This window comes from Polyodon spathula, chromosome 20 (assembly GCF_017654505.1).
Source record: "Polyodon spathula isolate WHYD16114869_AA chromosome 20, ASM1765450v1, whole genome shotgun sequence".
Lineage (NCBI taxonomy): Eukaryota > Metazoa > Chordata > Actinopteri > Acipenseriformes > Polyodontidae > Polyodon > Polyodon spathula.
The window spans coordinates 21,126,517-21,144,891 of NC_054553.1; the positions used below are offsets into that span (position 1 = coordinate 21,126,517).

General features: G+C 37.8%; 1 protein-coding gene across 2 annotated transcripts in view; it reads left to right on the forward strand.

The window, feature by feature from the left end:
• LOC121295163 (urotensin-2 receptor-like) overlaps positions 1-18,375 on the forward strand; it is a 49,975-nt gene that overhangs the window by 18,094 nt on the left and 13,506 nt on the right. Inside the window, exon 3 of one of the 2 annotated variants that reach the window (XM_041219562.1) lies at positions 7,719-7,801. The exons of the other annotated variant lie outside the window; for it this stretch is intronic. The gene's annotated coding sequence lies outside the window, so the exon portion shown is untranslated. Of the gene's footprint in view, positions 1-7,718; positions 7,802-18,375 lie in introns of those variants that run through there. 2 annotated transcript variants of the gene reach the window in all.

Consider the following 18,375-nt stretch of genomic DNA (forward strand, 5'->3'; position numbering starts at 1 on the left):
CCTCCTAAAGTCCAACTTCCACTGCCTCAAAGTGGCAGGAAGGTGATAACGGGTTCTCAAGACCAAGTACAGCGGGGTCCCCTGACTCTGGCAGGTTCAACCATGCTGTGAAAGTTTGAGTAACATACTCGGCCAAAGTGGAAGGGGCACTCGCCAACCCACCTGGCCAGCGTAGCGAGCTATGGCCAGCCCCCCCCCCCCCCCATGATAAAAGCACAGACAAAACCCATGACCCTCATTCCACGGAGGCTGAATTTCCACTGACACAGCCAGTTAGGCATGAAGGCAGAGGGTGATAAGAATCACAAGTTACGATTTTAGCCTGTCACAGAACTCTGACCCTGGCTATGTACAACTGCAGATATCTTTCAGGTGAAGCAAGTTTTCAAAAGTTAGAAGAAGAATAGAAGAATGAAGTGGGACATTGTAGTACTAAGCAAGGTAAGGGGAAAAAACAAAGGACTACTAGAACATAAGAGTGGACATCTTCTCTTCTACTGAGGCACTACAGATGGATGAACAGGAGGCATTGGATTCATTGTCCACAAGAGAATCAAAAATAATGTAGTAGAGTGCTGCCAGTGCTAACTTATGATGTGAAACATAGAACCTCAATGTAAAAATTACTCAAATTATAAACTCAATGGAGTATGGAAAGATGCATGCTTGGAACAACAAGAGGAGACAGGAAAAGGAAGGATAAGAGCGCAGAGAAAAGTATGCAATGTTATTATAAGAGCGAAAAAACTGAAATGGCAGTGGGCTGGACATGTAGCAAGAAGAACAGACTATCACTGGACCAAGGAGATATAAATGACCAAGAAGAAGACCTCCAGGAAGATGACAAGATGAAATCGGGAAACACGCTGGAGAAACATGGATGAGGGAGGCAGCAGACAGGCTTTTGTGGAAGAATCTTGGGGAGGCTTTCATCCAGCAGTGGACTGGAAAAGGCTGAAGATAATGATGATTACATATATATATATATAATGCTGAAACCCAGTGGTCTGGCGAGTCTAGTTTTGCCCGGCCGGGTCAATCTAGTTTCACCAGGGGCTTCTGGCTGAATCCTGAATTTACCACTTTTTTTCGGCAAATAATTGGCATGGGCAAACCAGATTCACCCTGCATCGATTTTGAAGCGTTGGACGAAACTCTTGAAATTCAATGAAAACTGTTGAAAAACGGGTTTTGCCCAGTCGTTTTTTCCCCAAAAAAGTAGTAATTTTTCGACCAGAAGCCCTTTGGCGAAACTAGATTGGCCTGGGAGAAGCTAGACTCGACAGACCACCAGGTTTCACCGTTAACAATTATATAAATATAACAGAACTGGCGGAAGGCACAGATGTCGTTGTCCATCAAATCAATAGTACGAAAGTCACTCTTGGACTCAAAACATGTGTTGTGGTAAGAATACCTGTTAAGAAAGGGAAACAAAACTGAAAGACTAAAATATGCACAAGAACACAGAAACTGGACTATGGAACAATAGTCAAGGTGCTTTGGACTGTTGGTTGGTAACCTTAATGACAAAATGCAGTTTGTTCCTAATTATTATTACACACGTGGAGTTTGTAATGTGTGAAAAAAAAAAAAAATTACTTAAGAAAATATGAATACTGTAATAACTTGTTTAACATTAGAACCGCCAAAATTTGATTAGTTACAACAACCGCAGCGGTTCATTTGGCGGCTATTTTAAAACCGCTTCGATATGAAAATTAAAAACAATCGGATACAACGTAATGTTTTTATTTATGAACATCATATATAACATTTACACAGCAAAAACACTGTATATACATTGAAAATTAAACTTTCTTTTTTTTTAAAAAAAGAGCACATACACAAATATAAAAAACTATAATAAACTACTGTGTAAACAGGTGTAGAAAGCTGTATGCACATACAAAAATATAAAAAATAACTAGTTCATAAAAAATCATAAAACAAAAATATAACATAACTTATGCGACGTGAATGTGCTTTGAGGGAAACAGTTCAAAAGCTATTACAGCTGTCTAATTAATACAATCCACACAGAAAACATGCTTTTCAACTTAACCAGTGTATCTACCACAGACTGCCTTTTTCACAATGGGCGCAGACATCCAAAGTTTTGTTTTTGTTGCATTTAGCAACCTGGCATTGTCGTCTTCCGTGTGCCAGTGGGCGCAGTGCTGGCTGAAGGTTGAGGGGCATTTGCAAGCCGGATTACGCTTCTCTGATCAAAATGTTTCTGCCATAGCTTCAGGGCTAGCTGCAAAATGAAGTCCCTCCAAGAGACTGTGTTCCCAGGTTACTCCTTGTGCAAAACAAAAGCCAAGTCCAAAATATTATATAAAAAAAAAAAAAAAACAGCCATAGGCCACCTGCGAGAACCACCTTTGACAAAATACAGCCATGCAATTTGATCAAGTACATCCACACCATACTTCATTGCATTTGCAAGAGTGATTATAACTTATTCATTTTTACGATTCTGCAGCTGAAACATTGTATGGGTATTTCATTCAAATATTTAGTAACACTTAAGAATGGACCTGCGCGAGAAATTCACAAATGCAGAGAAATTGAAATTTTTATTGCTAATATGGCTCAATAGACTATCATGGTGGTTCTAGTGTTAAATGCAAAACTACTTTGACAATAAGCAGGCTAGTCTACTGCAGTCGCTTGTCTTTTTTAATTGAGACATTGGTAGAGTTCTTATAGCGTACGCAGCCTTGTCAACACTATATTAAATAAATACATCAATTATACAAACAAACATAATTGATTTAGAAGAAGCAGGTTTGCAGTTGAAAAATGTGTTAACCGTTGTATAAAAGTAATTACGATGATTGCGGTGAAGAATAAAAGAAACGGTATCAATACCGTATTGTACCTAAACCTAGGGAAAGCAAAAAAACAGTATACCTACCCATCCCTACAACGACACCTGTGCCTTCTGCCAGTTCTGCTGTCAATTCAACACTTGTCTTCTGTCTATTCTGTAAGGATATTATCTTCAAGTATTGCTCAGTCCTGGTTTTGTCAATTACAGATCTGTACTTGTTGATTATGCTTCGGCTACCACACCTAGAAAATCAAGTGATGCAAGCTAATTTCATTCAATGTTTTTCCTTCTATGCAAGTCAAGGTTGTTATAATAGTAGAAAACACTAGAGGAGGCTTTGAGTAAATTCTTAATGCTCATAATGCATCAGAATAGAAAAATGCAATATGTTTAAGACTTTTGCACAACAGTTATATATAATTTTTTTTGTTTGTTTTTACGTTATTATTATTTTCTCCAAATCTGTTTTGACATTGCTTTGACCTTGTCTTGAGATTCCTAAGTGCAGGAACTGAAACACTCCACCATCAAATAGAAAAGAAAATGTTCAAAAGCAATCACTGTGAATTAAGTGAAGCCAGTCATACCTACCTTCCATTTTCTGTTTAAAAAAAACAAAGTGTCTTAATATAACCTAAAAATGTTAATTTAAAGGCTGAATTTAAATGAGTCAAATGCTCAATTTCAGATTAATTACTGTAGAAAATCTTTAAGAGGTATATCGGTGCCATCTTACTGTCTATCATCAGATTTCGGACACCACGCAATACACATTAAAAGGATTCCAGCTGTTTTTTTAAGGTGTGAAAATGAGCTGCTGCAGTCAAAAGCTGCAGCAATCTTAAACACTTAAATCAGTGCATTTGGATTATTTTATAGATGTCTTGACTTTGCAAGTATCATAAAGCTCACCCAAGCATGCCTACTATCACTTTGGAGAGTATACAGTACAAATTTCCACTTCTAATGCAGAGGCTTATGATCAAGTCATGTGTGTCATGTTTTTCTTTTTATGGTAGACTGAAGTACCTGGATTACTTTTCATTAATCATCCATTAGTTCATGTCAGTATAATCACCAAATCATTTATTTTGCCTTTATCATATAATTCACCATTCACTAATTTTGTGAAGGTAATCTAGTGTGCAGTGATGCAGCTGGTTATTATCAAGTACTAATTAGTGATGTTGAACTGTGATACAGGGGAGGCGGAAGTCTCAGGAGGCCCTTTTATCACCTTGTAATTTGATGTAAGTTGAAGTTAATTTATTAGTTAAAGGTGTACTACCCTATCTAGGTTATAAAATACTGTAGTTACTTGATATTGTGTATCTGTTTGCGCTTCCTGACAGTTTAATTAAAAAAGAAGTGATAACATTGTATTGAGTATGATTTAAAACCTTACTAAAAGAAATGTACCAGGGCCCTATTCACAAAATATTACTGTTTTAAGGCATGTTTTGTTAAAGACATTTTCATCAATTAACTTTTTTAAAGAAGGTTAAACATTTTCTCTCAAATTTCCAAAGCTTTAGTTTAGCCTAAGAATGTTTATATAGATATAAAAATGTTTCTTATTACAGCCCTTTCAGTTCTGTGAATTTAATGTGCACTTTGTCATATTACATTATCATGCATGTTGTAATTAGTCCTATCTGTAAGATGTCAAATCAGCCTGGAACATGTTGCTGTACAGATTACATTATAACACATAAAGAATGTCATGTTTAAAATGCCATTCAGAAATAGCCTCACATACCCATAAAAGGATGTTCAGACATAAGGTCCTTAAAAACATTCCTTAAAACAAAATATGGACTAAAACTATTCACAAAACTTTAACACAAGTTATTTAATGAATGCTTTTTCAAAGTCTGTTTTTAGACATAATCAAGTTTGATATTCTTGAAACTGTTCTGGACTTTTGATGGTTTCACTAACAACGGTAAACAGTTTAAAAAAACATCCAAATGTATTTTACTAATAAAAACAGACTTTAAAAATATTCTCTAAACACATGAGCAAGCTAAACAAACACCCTAGCTTGCATCCACAATTGTGGTGCTTGCCTTCATCTGAAAGTAACGAGAGACAGATTTCAACATATACATAAAGTATAGGAGGATTTAGGAAAGCCATTTACTATTTTTCTGAAACTCTGGACCTTTATTCAGTAACTCTTATGTATTTTTAGGCTGTTTGCATCTAGTTTTGTAATGCCTTGTTAGTAGTCTTTAGCTGTATTATTATTATTTTTTTTTAGAATTGTAATTGGAGTTTTTTTAGCACTTTGTTAAGGACTACTTTATTTATAGCTGCAACATTGCCATATAAATGTACATAGGAAATGTGTAAGAGGGTTTATAAGGGTTAAACGTGATCGCTACTGGGGTTATTTTTTCAGGCCAATAGAATGTTTTATACTATGAGCTCCTTTGAACATTCTGCTTTGAAACAGTGCATCTCATACCAGATCTACCCATTTGTTTAAGTATACTTGCCTCTGTATAATAATATCTAACCTGGAAATATATTAAACACACCCTGACACGAGTAGTTGGCCTGGATTTTAATTAAAATATTATCTATCGTGACAGGCATCTCAAGTATGCATTTGTTGTTGATTTTTTTAATTTATGTTCTGCCAAATTTGCTGTAAGAAGTGGGCTAGACAGAATAATTTTCCTTTAAAAGCACAGCTTATTTGTATAACAGAAAGGTACTGTGGGATACTTGGCGCATTTATAATTGTTTCTCCTAATTCTCCTAATTCTGAGTAATAAGTATTATAATTGGGGCCCCACACAGTCATTCTGAGCCATTTTGTAAAATATTAAAAACATCTTTAAACATGATGTTATAGCACACATGAATTTTCATATTAAAACTGGTACTACTTTAGGAAGCTTGCAGTTCCCTTTCAATTCAAAGATGACCACCAGCAATACCTTGGGCGTATATGCCTGCCACAGGTCAGGTATTCACTGAACATTTTATATCAGAGCTGCCGACAGGCCCCTCTACTAATAGCTGCTAACCTGTCCAGTTGCTGTGATGGAGTCTGTATGAATGAGCTCTCACTCGAGTGTCATCATTGCGCAACTGCGTTTCGTTAAATCTTTCTCTTTTTCACCAGCCTGCATCGCTTTGCATCACAGACTGCTTTGTAACCCTGCAGCATCTGCTTTTGTGTGTGTATTTCTCGGTTGTCTCGGCCCACCCGTTCGGTGCGCTTGGCCTAAAAAAACACAAACGAACTCTTTTTCACAGTATACCCGCCTGGCGTGGTTACTATTCTATCCCACAGCTTGGCTGTTGTGTGTTTTTTCTTCTACTGGTATTGCAGAAAATAACAGCAGCTAGACAACGTGTGCTCCCTCTACTGGGGCCTGGTTCTACCTTATCTGTCTAACTGTCTCTTGGCAGTTCAGCCAACGCCTACCACAGCTCTTTGAGTCTGTGCTCCACTTTGGTGTAAGCTGCACATTGCCCCGGTTGTGTGACTACACGTGGTCCAGGCCAGGCTATCGCCTGCGCTGCACCCGGTGCAACACCGTGCACTTCCTTCTGTACTGCTCTCCTGTTGCCTAACCACAGCCACTCGAGCCTGTGTATCCACCTTTTTCTTCCAGATTTAATGTCTGGGCTTCAAGACTATTTTTTTATGTATAGCACTACCGCTCTGCCTCTTCTGTCATGCCTGTCTTTCCTATACAGTGGATATTATATTAGTCTCCATCACTCTCAGATAACCTGTTTCTGTAACACCTATCACATTATAATGACTTGTTAGTGTAGTAGCTTCAAGTTCTAATGTTTTGTTTTTGAAACTTCTAGCTTTCAGATGAATACATTTAATGGCTATCTGTGGCAAAGTGGCTTGCAGTGTGCAGGTGTAGTGGTGATGTGGTTACAAAACAGTGTTAGAAACAATATGTTTATTTATAATCCCAGTCTGGCGACCACAAAGAATAATCCCAGGTAATACACAGCAATGTGTATTGCACTTTTTCAAACAATGGGTTTACAGTCCCAAATAATAAACACAGTTTGAAAGAATAAACACAGTAGAATGCACACAAAGACACACACATAATCACAAGTCCAGAGTGAGTGCTAAAGTGCTCGTGGTGAAATACAATTTATTTATGCACAGTTGTGAAGTATTTTCTGGGTTTAGTGCTGGCCTGTAGCAGCAGCTCCAGATCATTTAGCCATCTAATAATAACAAACAGTACAATTAGACCCGACAACAAACAAAACACTCACGGTTAAATCACAGTTCTCCTTTCTCGGTTTTAGCTTAACCATAACAAAAGGAAGAGATCACCTAGCCACATCCCCTTTTCTACGGTCAGTTAAGCCCCCTTGGTTAGTGAGTGCAACCATTTCTTCTCCAATTCGCGGTTGCCACATCGCACTCTGTTCCCTTTATACAGCGCCCACACAGGTCAGGGGGGAGATTTATAACCAAGATTCATTCTTCCTCTGTCATATTATCTTACCTGAGTTGTTGCCCTTGTGTTGATGTAATCTTCCTTCTGTTTTTTTTGTTGATTTCACCCCCCTTCCTTTCTAGTTTAAACACTTCTGAACCTCCTTGAGTATCTTTTTTCTGAGTAGATTGGTTCCCTAATAGATAGTCCCTAAATAGATAATCCTTGTTGTAGAATGTGGTCCAGTGTTCAAGGAAGGTGAAATCTTCTTGTCTGCACCATGAATTCAGAAATTCATTCAAAAATACCATAGTTTTGGTATTGTCTTTGAATTTCCTTCCTAGCTCTCTGAATTTGTTTTGCAGGGATCTTGATCTGTCTCTTCCAATGTAGTTTGTACTGATGTGGATGTCTACTACTGTGTCGTCTCCTGTTATTTCTAGGAGCCTGTCCACGTTCTCAGTGATGTGCACGCAGGTCCTACGCAACAGACTCATCAGGTTCTCTGGTGCAGCTTCTCCAGCTAGCTCAGCTGAGCCGTTCGCGGCACTGGGAGCCCCGGTCTTCCCCATCTCCTCCATCTATCCCAGAGCCCCTCGCAGAGCATTCCCTGCACTCAGGCTCCAGCGCCTGCCATTCGGCGTCTCCTTAGCCCCCCGCATATTCTCAAAGTGCATGGATGCCATCCTGACCCCCTTGCGGCTGCAGGGGATCAGTGTGTTGAACTACTTGGACGACTGGCTGATCTGTTCTCAGTTGCAGGAAGGAGCAGTGGCCTACAAGGCGATCGTGACAGAGGATCTTTCGAGGCTGGAACTCGCCCTCAACAATGCCAATTAGTACCAATGCAAAGTACATTCAAGTTAGGCTGGGGAGCAGCCTGGGGCGGCAGAGGAGTTTGTGTAAAATGTAGATTCCAGACTACAGTTTAAGTGGGGATATCAGTGGGTGCCACACCAAACAAATGTGGCCCCTGCTATTACTGAACTTTCCATGTAATTATTTTTGTTTTGTCCTTGCGTGCAGCTAACAGTTCGACCAGATTTTAGTGTGATGATAATTTAGTTTAACAAACTTAATTGCTTCCTTGCCTGAGCGTAGATTGCTACTGTGGTCTTGCATCTGGTTTTATTAAAGCATTCTTTTAAAGCGCATTTTGTTGGAATCATTTACATTTTAAATTAAACACAGTTGTTGTAACTGTATAATCGTGTTGCGTTGTTTAACGGCAGGTAGGTTGACTTCATTTCTCTGAGCTACAAACAGCAGAGCTTGCCAAGGACATCTGTGACCTCAACACCTGCAGGTATCACATTGACCTGCCAAAAAAATTGAGAATGGCCTTACCAGCCTACAATGTGTAGCTCCTGACATTGTTCAAGTAGAAAGTATCCAGTGTTGAAAGTTTCTTTCTGTTGGTGGTTTTCTGCAAACTTTAACATACCAGGAACACCCAGGAGACTGTCCTGATGGGCGCTGTGTAAAGTGGCACAGTATGGTTCATGATTTACGGAAAACATGGAATTATCTACTTTGTTATACTATAAGGATGAGAGCAAACCATGTTTCAAATTAACTATTAGTTCCAAATACCCACATTACATTCTACATTGAACATTATTGTTTAGATTCAATATGTGCCACTAGTATTAACAGAGATAGGCACTAGACCACATTACCTGAATCCCTGAAGAGAGCCCTCAGACTGATTCACTGATGGTCCACGATGATCCTGGAGGTTTCAGAGGCTTCTCTGTCTGTGTTAAATAATTTTTATATTGTACTGTACGATTGTGGTAACAGCTTGGATATGCTGAAGGCTACATTTGATCAAGTTAAAGAGTACAAAAGGATATGTCTTTTACTGTGTTTTTATTGTGTTCCTATGTGTTGCTACAACTGTTTAAGTAAGGTGCGTATTGTTTGAATTTTTTTTTTTTACATTTTGACCACTTTTTTTACTTTTAAATTGCATTTCCTGCCTCAAGATGGCTTTGCATGGACCACTCAAAACCACATTTCCCATCTTCCTTCTCACATAGGTAACTGAGGTGGATTTACCAGTGAGCAGTTGTAGCAACACATGTAACACAATAAAATAAAAAAGGTCCTTATGTACTTTTTAAACAATGCTATTGCTGAAGAGATGGATACCTCTCTCATTTTTTGGCCAGTCAGTTTAACAGGATCATTTAGTTCTTAGATTGATGCAATAAAGTTTCAAGGAAAATAAAATACGTGTGAGTCTACGGCCAGGAGGTGTTAAGAAACTGGGAAGCCATCTGTGCCTTGTTTCTGATTATATAGAGTGCACAGATTGGTACAGTTGTAAACATTCACCACATTCTGCTATTGTGGGACACAACTACTCATTGACTCAGTGCCACACAAAAATAAGTCTTTATTTCTAGTTAATGAACTCACATTTTAGAAGTAGCTTAGCAGTGGGAAGCATAATTATTTTTCTACAGATTAACTCTGCTGCTTTTAACTTTGCAGCTATTTTTGGCCCTGCAAGATACAAATCGTTGATTGAGCTATATTCCCATTGGCCACTGCTTTTTATCAGTCGGTGTTGTTGTTCTTGTCTGACTTTGCACTGGACAAAACAAAACAAAAAAACAAAACAAAAAAAAAATGCTGCTTCTGTTATTTTGAAAGCAAATTTTACCCTGGCTGCCTTTTGCCACTCTTTTCTTTTTCTAGTGAATTCAACGATTCTTGGACTGCATATTTAAATTAAGTTACCCCTTCAGAACATTGTCTATTTGATCTTGTCAAATTTCTACCCTCCTACTCTGTTTAAAGCTGCAGTTTTCCACAGTCATGTTCACTTTGTATTTGTTTTTTTCAAAAAACTAATTATTTGTAATAAACTGTATCATATTTTGTTACAGTATTTCTTTCATTTGTAATGTTTCAGTTTCATTGTTACTCCCATGATACACTTCAAGACAGATAAATAAACAAATAAATAATTAAATACATACATAAAACCAATAAATAACAAAGGTTTCGAATAGTCTTGCTCAATGGCTTCAGCGTTGAAATGAGCTTTGATTCACATGCCTATATCACTGGGTGATATGGACTTCATTCACAATTGGTAAATGGTCACATTATGAGGAATATATGTATAATAACAATTCCAATATAACAATGTTTTTCAGGGTCTTGATTTGATCAACCTATACCCTCTAGGACCCACAGCTGTGTTTTTAGAACCTTTTACTGCACCAGGGTATCCCTCTGCATTCCATTAACCACTTATTATTAGGGGTAGTAATCCTGGGATAACCACAGATACATGGTGCAGAGTCACTGAATCCAGGAGCTCAGCTTCCACTTGTACAGTCCAGCAGCAGTAGCAACCTTCAATACTGAAGCACGGCACAACTCTGCACTGGGGACAGGTGGTTTCTGTCAAGCAAACCATTCTATATGTGTTGACAATGAGATGAAGGCAATGGTGCTGTCAGCTGATACACGAGTCAACCACCCCACCCGCCAGCTCCCTCTCATGCAGCTGGATATATGATTGGTCTGTTTGCTGTGTTAGTGTGAGCTAACATACAATCTCTTCTACTTGAATCCGGCTTTATATTTCAAAACAACCTCACAGTCAAACAACACCAATCTCGCTGAACAAACTGACAGAGTATGAAATAGATGTGGGCACACAACACCAGGGCTTGGTATCTGTGTGAAGGGTGTGAAAAGCAGAATCAGTGAATTCCTGTGAGAAAGTGATGCAGCATATTGAGGCTTTACAATGCTTAACTAAGCTTTACCATGCTATCACTGTGCTTTATTACACTTTGCATGCTTTTACTATGGTAAACATTTCTGAAGTAATTTTGTCAGTATTTTATATTCTATATGAAACAGAACTTTCAGATGCTAATTGCTTATACATACATGTAAAAAAGAACAATTATAAAATAACTTAATATGGCATGTAATAGATTGTCGCATTATATCATTTTTAAAATGACTTCTGTTATAATAAGAGACATGCTGCACATGACTGTTACCTTATTATAAATCAAACAAACTGACACTGTTGCCAGGAAGTACTAATTAACAAATAAAGTGTTGTTGTTGTTTTTTAAATTGACCCCTATTTTCTATGCACAGGATGACTTCTGTACACAGTATAAGACGTACCGGAATTCTTACAAACTCCAACGGCGATAGGTTTATTTCTAATTTGTGATTTTGAAAACTTGAAGGACCGGTAACACGTTACATTAACTGTCTCTAATTACTGTGTATTTACATAGTAGTTACTTAGTAAATATATGTGTACTTACACACAGTTTCAATGTTAATATAACTGTAGCTGTACTGGTCATGGTGGTTCAAGACAAATAAAGTGGTTGTTGTCTACGACCTTTGTCAGAATCAAATTGCTGTAAACCTGTACTGGGAATTCATAAACCACTAATGTGTGTCCCAATTCCAAACTATTGCTGGTCAACGGACTGTCCAGCAGTTGCTACAGTAGCATGTATGTATGTGTGTGCTACTGCTTATAATGGGACCTCTAGGTTCCATTATATTGCCATTGCTGGTAATTACTACAGTCCAGACGGGCCGATCAGCTAGAGGTTGAATAAATACAATTGAATAGTCGCTTCAAGAGGTTGAATTGCATCAATATGTGTGGAGCAGTTATTAAAGTGACAACACCTACCTACCACCAATACAAGAATAGGACATGGTTATCACTGAGAAAACTTGAAGACTCACTAATAGAATCTGTGTGTCCTGGCTGTCCATGGTAGCTCACACCCTATCGATAGTGTTGTGATTGTCCTATGCTGGCTTATGTAACTTGGAACAAAAACTTAACCAACAGGTCATGAAGGACTTGTTTTGCACATCTAAGCATGGGAGAAGGAAAATCCGAAACAGCCATGCGAAATAAGTGCAGGCCACGGTGCGATCGTTTGTCAGTGTTTATATCCTTTTAAACAAGGTCAGTAGAGCTGGAGGGGTGGGGCAGTGATAAATTTCCAGTTCAGCAAGTCCTACACACACTCAAAAGGGCAGTAAGAACCATGGGAAAAATAATATTTCATTACTTTTAATGTAAAGCAAGGCATAAATTAATTATAATGATGAATTATACTGTCATTCCAAGGGAAGCAATGTTTTTTTTTTTTTTTTTTATAAATGGGATATCACTTAACTAGTTACTGGCTTTAAATAACTGCAGTTCATCTTGCAAATCTGTTTAGGCTTTAATGTCAAATATATTATTCAAAATATATATATTTTTTTTTTTAATGATTGTTGGGTAAAATATTTGACCTTTTTCAGTGAAGGCGATTGTTCAAGCTTGTGTTTTAAACACCATCTTCAACTAGCCAAACCCAAGGAATTTAAAGCTGCAGGATTCTTAGGCAGCTACATTCTTCAATAGTGCTTACTTCCGTGCACTCTACTGTAAGATAAGGGAGTAATTTGATTCACATTAAAGCAAAGTAATTTCAGCTGTGGCGCCCAATTGAGACTCTGTGAACTAAACCACTAACATCATTTTCAGTGGTTGTTATTACAATTACTCTAATATTGTGGATTGTTTAAAAGTTTTTGTTAATGTTTTTATAAGTTTATGTTAAGGTGTTTGACTATAAGTTCAGGAGCAGGAGTCAGTTCTATTTGGCTGCCATATACATATGTAATGTGAATAATTGCAAATATTATACAAATATATAGGACAGTAAACCTATTTTTATAGGTGTAGATGCCAATAACTACTAATATTGTATTTCATTATTAAAAAGGGGAAGCTTGTCTTCTTTCTTAGTTTTCTATGTGGCAAATTCCAGAAGTAGGTGGCAACTATTTCTGATGCACCTAGAGTTACCAGAAGTCTCAGGAAAATTGCAGTTGTACCAGTTTTCAGGCTTGATATTGTGTCCTGATCAGAAATATTGTGTCCTGATCAGAAACAGTAAAACTGTAGTTGGTAGTGTGCTCAGCAAGTTTACAGAAAAGTAATTTATTAGGTTGTGTAGGCGCCATTTAAAAAAATGAATCTTAGGGATTATTTGTTTAATTATTAATATTCTGTCTGACTTCCTGTATCCTGTCTATTTTTTTTTTTTACTAGTGCCACCAGCCAAGTTAGCCTTTTAAGCTAGTCCCAATTGTGTCTTGCTTAACACAGTATTTTTTATAAGTGATTTAAAATATGTAATAACTCAATGAAGAAGAAAGAAAGAAGCACAGAAACAGGTATGTCCTAAAGCAGCAACTCTTTATTTTGCATAAAAGTGTCAATCAGCAATTTAGCAAGTACACTTCAAAACAATCCACACTCAACACTCCACAACTGTTAGCACGCAGGCAGCTTTTTTATAATCCCCAACACTGCAACAATGTAATAACCAGAAGTCGTCCCGTCCAATGAGAAGGCTGCCAGCAAGCCCCCCACCCCCACCCCCAGCTCCTGCCAGGTGTGTCCAGCGATCCCCAGGGCGCTTGGCAGGGTCAGAGTTGCACGTAGAGTCACAGAGTGAACAGCACAGCTGCAGGTTTATGCAACCGACCTGCACACAGCTCTGCAGAATGCAAACACAATAATACAGTCCAGCCGCTAACGCCTTTGTTACAATAAATATATGTGGGATGCAGACTACGGAAGTGGTGGGGGTTGAGCGGTCGGTGGCCTGTACAATCATATGTTGATAATGACAAACAAGACCGCCTTGTGTCTGATAACTGCGCAGAGGCGGAGGACTGTCGTCTTGTGCCTCTAGTTTTTATAGCCATTTTCACCTGTGTTTCACTTTTTTAAAATTTTTATAATTTCGTAAAGCAGTATGATTAGCTTTGAAAATCAATATGCTGTAAAAGGATTTCAAAATCGGTAACCTACTTCACTCTGGAAATATGGTAACCCTATGGAAATATGGACACACCAGGTTTCATATGGCTTTGAGTGTTATCAGCTGGACCCATAGTTGCAGGTTCTTGGTATTTTTTTAGATTTTCTTTTTTACAGTATTTTGAAACTAAATTTTTAAAAAGTGTTTAATCAGCATTTAATTCCACACAGACTACAGTGAAAAATATATTTTATAATATTATGAACATCCAAAGCTTTACACTTTAATACATTTCCATTTAATAAGGGTATTAACATAAAAATACCTTACCTTTAAAAGCAACATTTAAAAAGGTACCTGTCAGGTTAAATTACAGTGTAAAGATTGGGTGCATAAAAAAATGATCCACTTGAATGTTACAAAATATATATTTCAATTGAAATATTTAAACTTTGACAAAATTGGAAGGCAAAGTATGAAATATTGGTTTTGTGGATAACAGACATGACAGTTATGAAATGTAGAGACTCCTGAGTATGCTGTACATAAAAAGATCCTGACAGCTGTGTTTTGGGCAAGCTAGATACGACTGACAGATATCATCGTCAAGCTCTGGTGTAACTCATGGAAACAAAACAGAAATGTAAACAAATTAAAAAAGAGGGATTCATTTTATTCCACATGCTGTTTTGTTCCATTTATTATCAGTTACAGGAAACACAAAATATGGTAAATATGTGAAACAATTTTAAAACTGTGCTACAGCTCTAGTTTCAACGAGGCCTGTTGAAAATGGCTTACCTTGGAGAAAAAAATATTAATAAAATAATATAATAATTATTCTTAATGCTGAATAATTGCTCCAGCTGATTGTACAGTTTGGGAGCACTGGTGAATTAACTTCCTCTCTGCAATTTAGGATTTTTATAAACTTCAATTAAATCTCACATCTAGAGATTAGTCTTGTTGGCAATCTTTGAAGCCTCTCATGTGCAATAAAGTATTTTGTTAGTGAAGAAGCCAAGGTAGTTATTAAAAGCACTTTAATGTGTTTCGCTACAGACAATCAAAGTCATGGCAGGACCTTTCACTAACTTTCAGTGACTTAGTTCTATAAGTCCTGCAGCAAGCTGATGTTAATCTCCATATTTGTATTTTTGAAGAAATTCATGAAACCAACAGTTACTTTCAGCAAATCTCAATTGTTAATAAAGAATTGCTTGATATAGCCTTTGGTTAAAGTAAAAAGTTGCATGAGGTGACTTCACAAATAGGATCTTCACTTTTGAAGTCTCATTAACATATGGTACGGCTTTCAAACTTGTTGCCCTGAAAAAAGATATCAATGTGTGTGGCTTTTTAGCGGTGCACTTCCTGTCGCATGAGTAATGTGCATGATAGGTGCACACTACGTCACATTCTAACAATAATGGAGAGTTTGTAGTTTCTGAACAGCATATAAACCAAGCCAGTGAGTAATCCCCAAAAATTGTGTCCAGAATTTCAGGAAAATGTTATTACTTTGGCCCTCACCACAGGTGCAAAAACATAAAAAATCCTCCAAAAGGCTGCTCGTTCTTTATAGCTCTTCACTGCACATATAACATTGTTCAGCACACACTTTTACTCTCATTAGTCTTTAAACAAAAATACCTGGTTCAGAGCCAACCTATTTCTGCTAGTTTACTTTAAAGAGGAAAACTATAATAAATACAGCTGGAGCTCTTGTCTGGTCAAAAAACTATTGTTTTTACAGCTACACAACTGTTTAAATCCATCTTGCTCTTCCCTACATCCCCAAATAATTTCCTCTCCTTCAGAGTAATGTTCTTTCAGCCGTACTTTTCAATTCCAATTCCTATTTAGTCCAACATCCATTCTTTCTTATTTTTTAATAAAATTGAAAACCAACTGCAGTTAAAAATTAACCATACAAATGTGTGCGTCACTTTTGCAGTTAAATTCATTGCATTTAGATGTTCAATCATACGAGAGAATGCATTGCAGAATGAGAACATATATCATTGTTTGAAAGAAGGTTTCAAGATGGTGGTTTAAACAAGCATTTTTCTGACACAAAGGAATCGATGTAGTATCTTCACCGCTTTTCCTGAAATTACACTTCTGGTTGACTAGGGTACAGATTAAGACACAGCCCTTATTAGCTTTCTTATTACTGATTTGTTTTGTGCTGTGAATATTTTACACTGATGCAGGATATGCATATTTCCATAAACAATTTAAATACACAGCTGTGTACTAGTACCTTTGCAGTATGTCACATGGTCTGATTTCAGATAGCTTAGACATATGCAATTATTAGACAACAGGAAACAGCATCAAAATTCCATCAAGTATACCGTTATTGATCATATTTTGAAATAATAGCAGCAAAATCCTCTGAATTCCAATGTTACCCCTATTCAATCCTCTGAAACCCTTGATAGTCAAAATAATTTGATACCATTATTATAAAGAGTTACTGAATTAATTTTGGGAGATTGCAAACTGAACTGTAAAATAACCAAAAGATCTTCAACAGGGGGCAGTAACTGAATTGCTAGTGCTAATAAGAGAAAATAGATGAATCCATAATATTGGTGTTTGAATGTCTGCTGATAGTTGATTTAATGACTATTTTCAGTGACTTTTCAATGTTTTATCATTTGTCTAGAATTACAATTAACAACAGTATCCTGGACCTATCTCATTGACTGTGTTCAGTATACAGAGACATATCCCATTGACTGTGTCCAGTATAGAGAGACCTATCTCATTGACTGTGTCCAGTACAGAGAGACCTATCTCATTGGCTGTGTCCAGTATACAGAGACATATCCCATTGGTTGTGTCCAGTATAGAGAGACCTACAGTGGCTTGCGAAAGTATTGACCCCCCTTGGCATTTTTCCTATTTTGTTGCCTTACAACCTGGAATTAAAATGAATTTTTATTTGGATTTCATGTAATGGACATACACAAAATAGTCCAAATTGGTGAAGTGTAATGAAAAAAATAACTTGTTTCAAAAAATTCTAAAAAATAAATAATGTAAAAGTGGTGCGTGCATATGTATTCACCCCCTTTGCTATTAAGCCTCTAAGTAAGATCTGGTACAACCAGTTACCTTCAGAAGTCACATAATTAGTTAAATAAAGTCCACCTGTGTGCAATCTAAGTGTCACATGATCTCAGTATATATGCACCTGTTCTGAAAGGCCCCAGAGTCTGCAACACCACTAAACAAAGGGCACCACCAAGCAAGCGGCACGATGAAGACCAAGGAGCTCTCCAAACAGGTCAGGGACAAAGTTGTTGAGAAGTACAGATCAGGGTTGGGTTATAAAAAAATATCTGAAACTTTGAACATCCCACGGAGCACCATTAAAGCCATTATTAAAAAATGGAAAGAATATGGCACCACAACAAACCTGGCAAGAGAGGGCTGCCCACCAAAACTCACGGACCAGGCAAGGAGGGCATTAATCAGAGAGGCAACAAAGAGACCAAAGATAACCCTGAAGGTGCTGCAAAGCTCCACAGTGGAGATTGGAGTATCTGTCCATAGGACCACTTTAAGCCGTACACTCCACAGAGCTGGGCTTTACGGAAGAGTGGCCAGAAAAAAGCCATTGCTTAAAGAAGAAAATAAGCAAACATGTTTGGTGTTCGCCAAAAGGCACGTGGGAGACTCCCCAAACATATGGAAGAAGGTACTCTGGTCAGATGAGACTAAAATTGAGCTTTTTGGCCATCAAGGAAAACGCTATGTCTGGCACAAACCTAACACCTCTCATCACCCCGAGAACAACATCCTGGTGGTGGCAGCATCATGCTGTGGGGATGTTTTTCATCGGCAGGGACTGGGAAACTGGTCAGAATTGAAGGAATGATGGATGGCGCTAAATACAGGGAAATTCTTGAGGGAAACCTGTTTCAGTCTTCCAGAGATTTGAGACTGGGACGGAGGTTCACCTTCCAGCAGGACAATGACCCTAAGCGTACTGCTAAAGCAACACTCCAGTGGTTTAAGGGGAAACATTTAAATGTCTTGGAATGGCCTAGTCAAAGCCCAGACCTCAATCCAATTGAGAATCTGTGGTATGACTTAAAGATTGCTGTACACCAGCGGAACCCATCCAACTTGAAGTAGCTGGAGCAGTTTTGCCTTGAAGAATGGGCAAAAATCCCAGTGGCTAGATGTGCCAAGCTTATAGATACATACCCCAAGAGACTTGCAGCTGCAATTGCTCCAAAAGGTG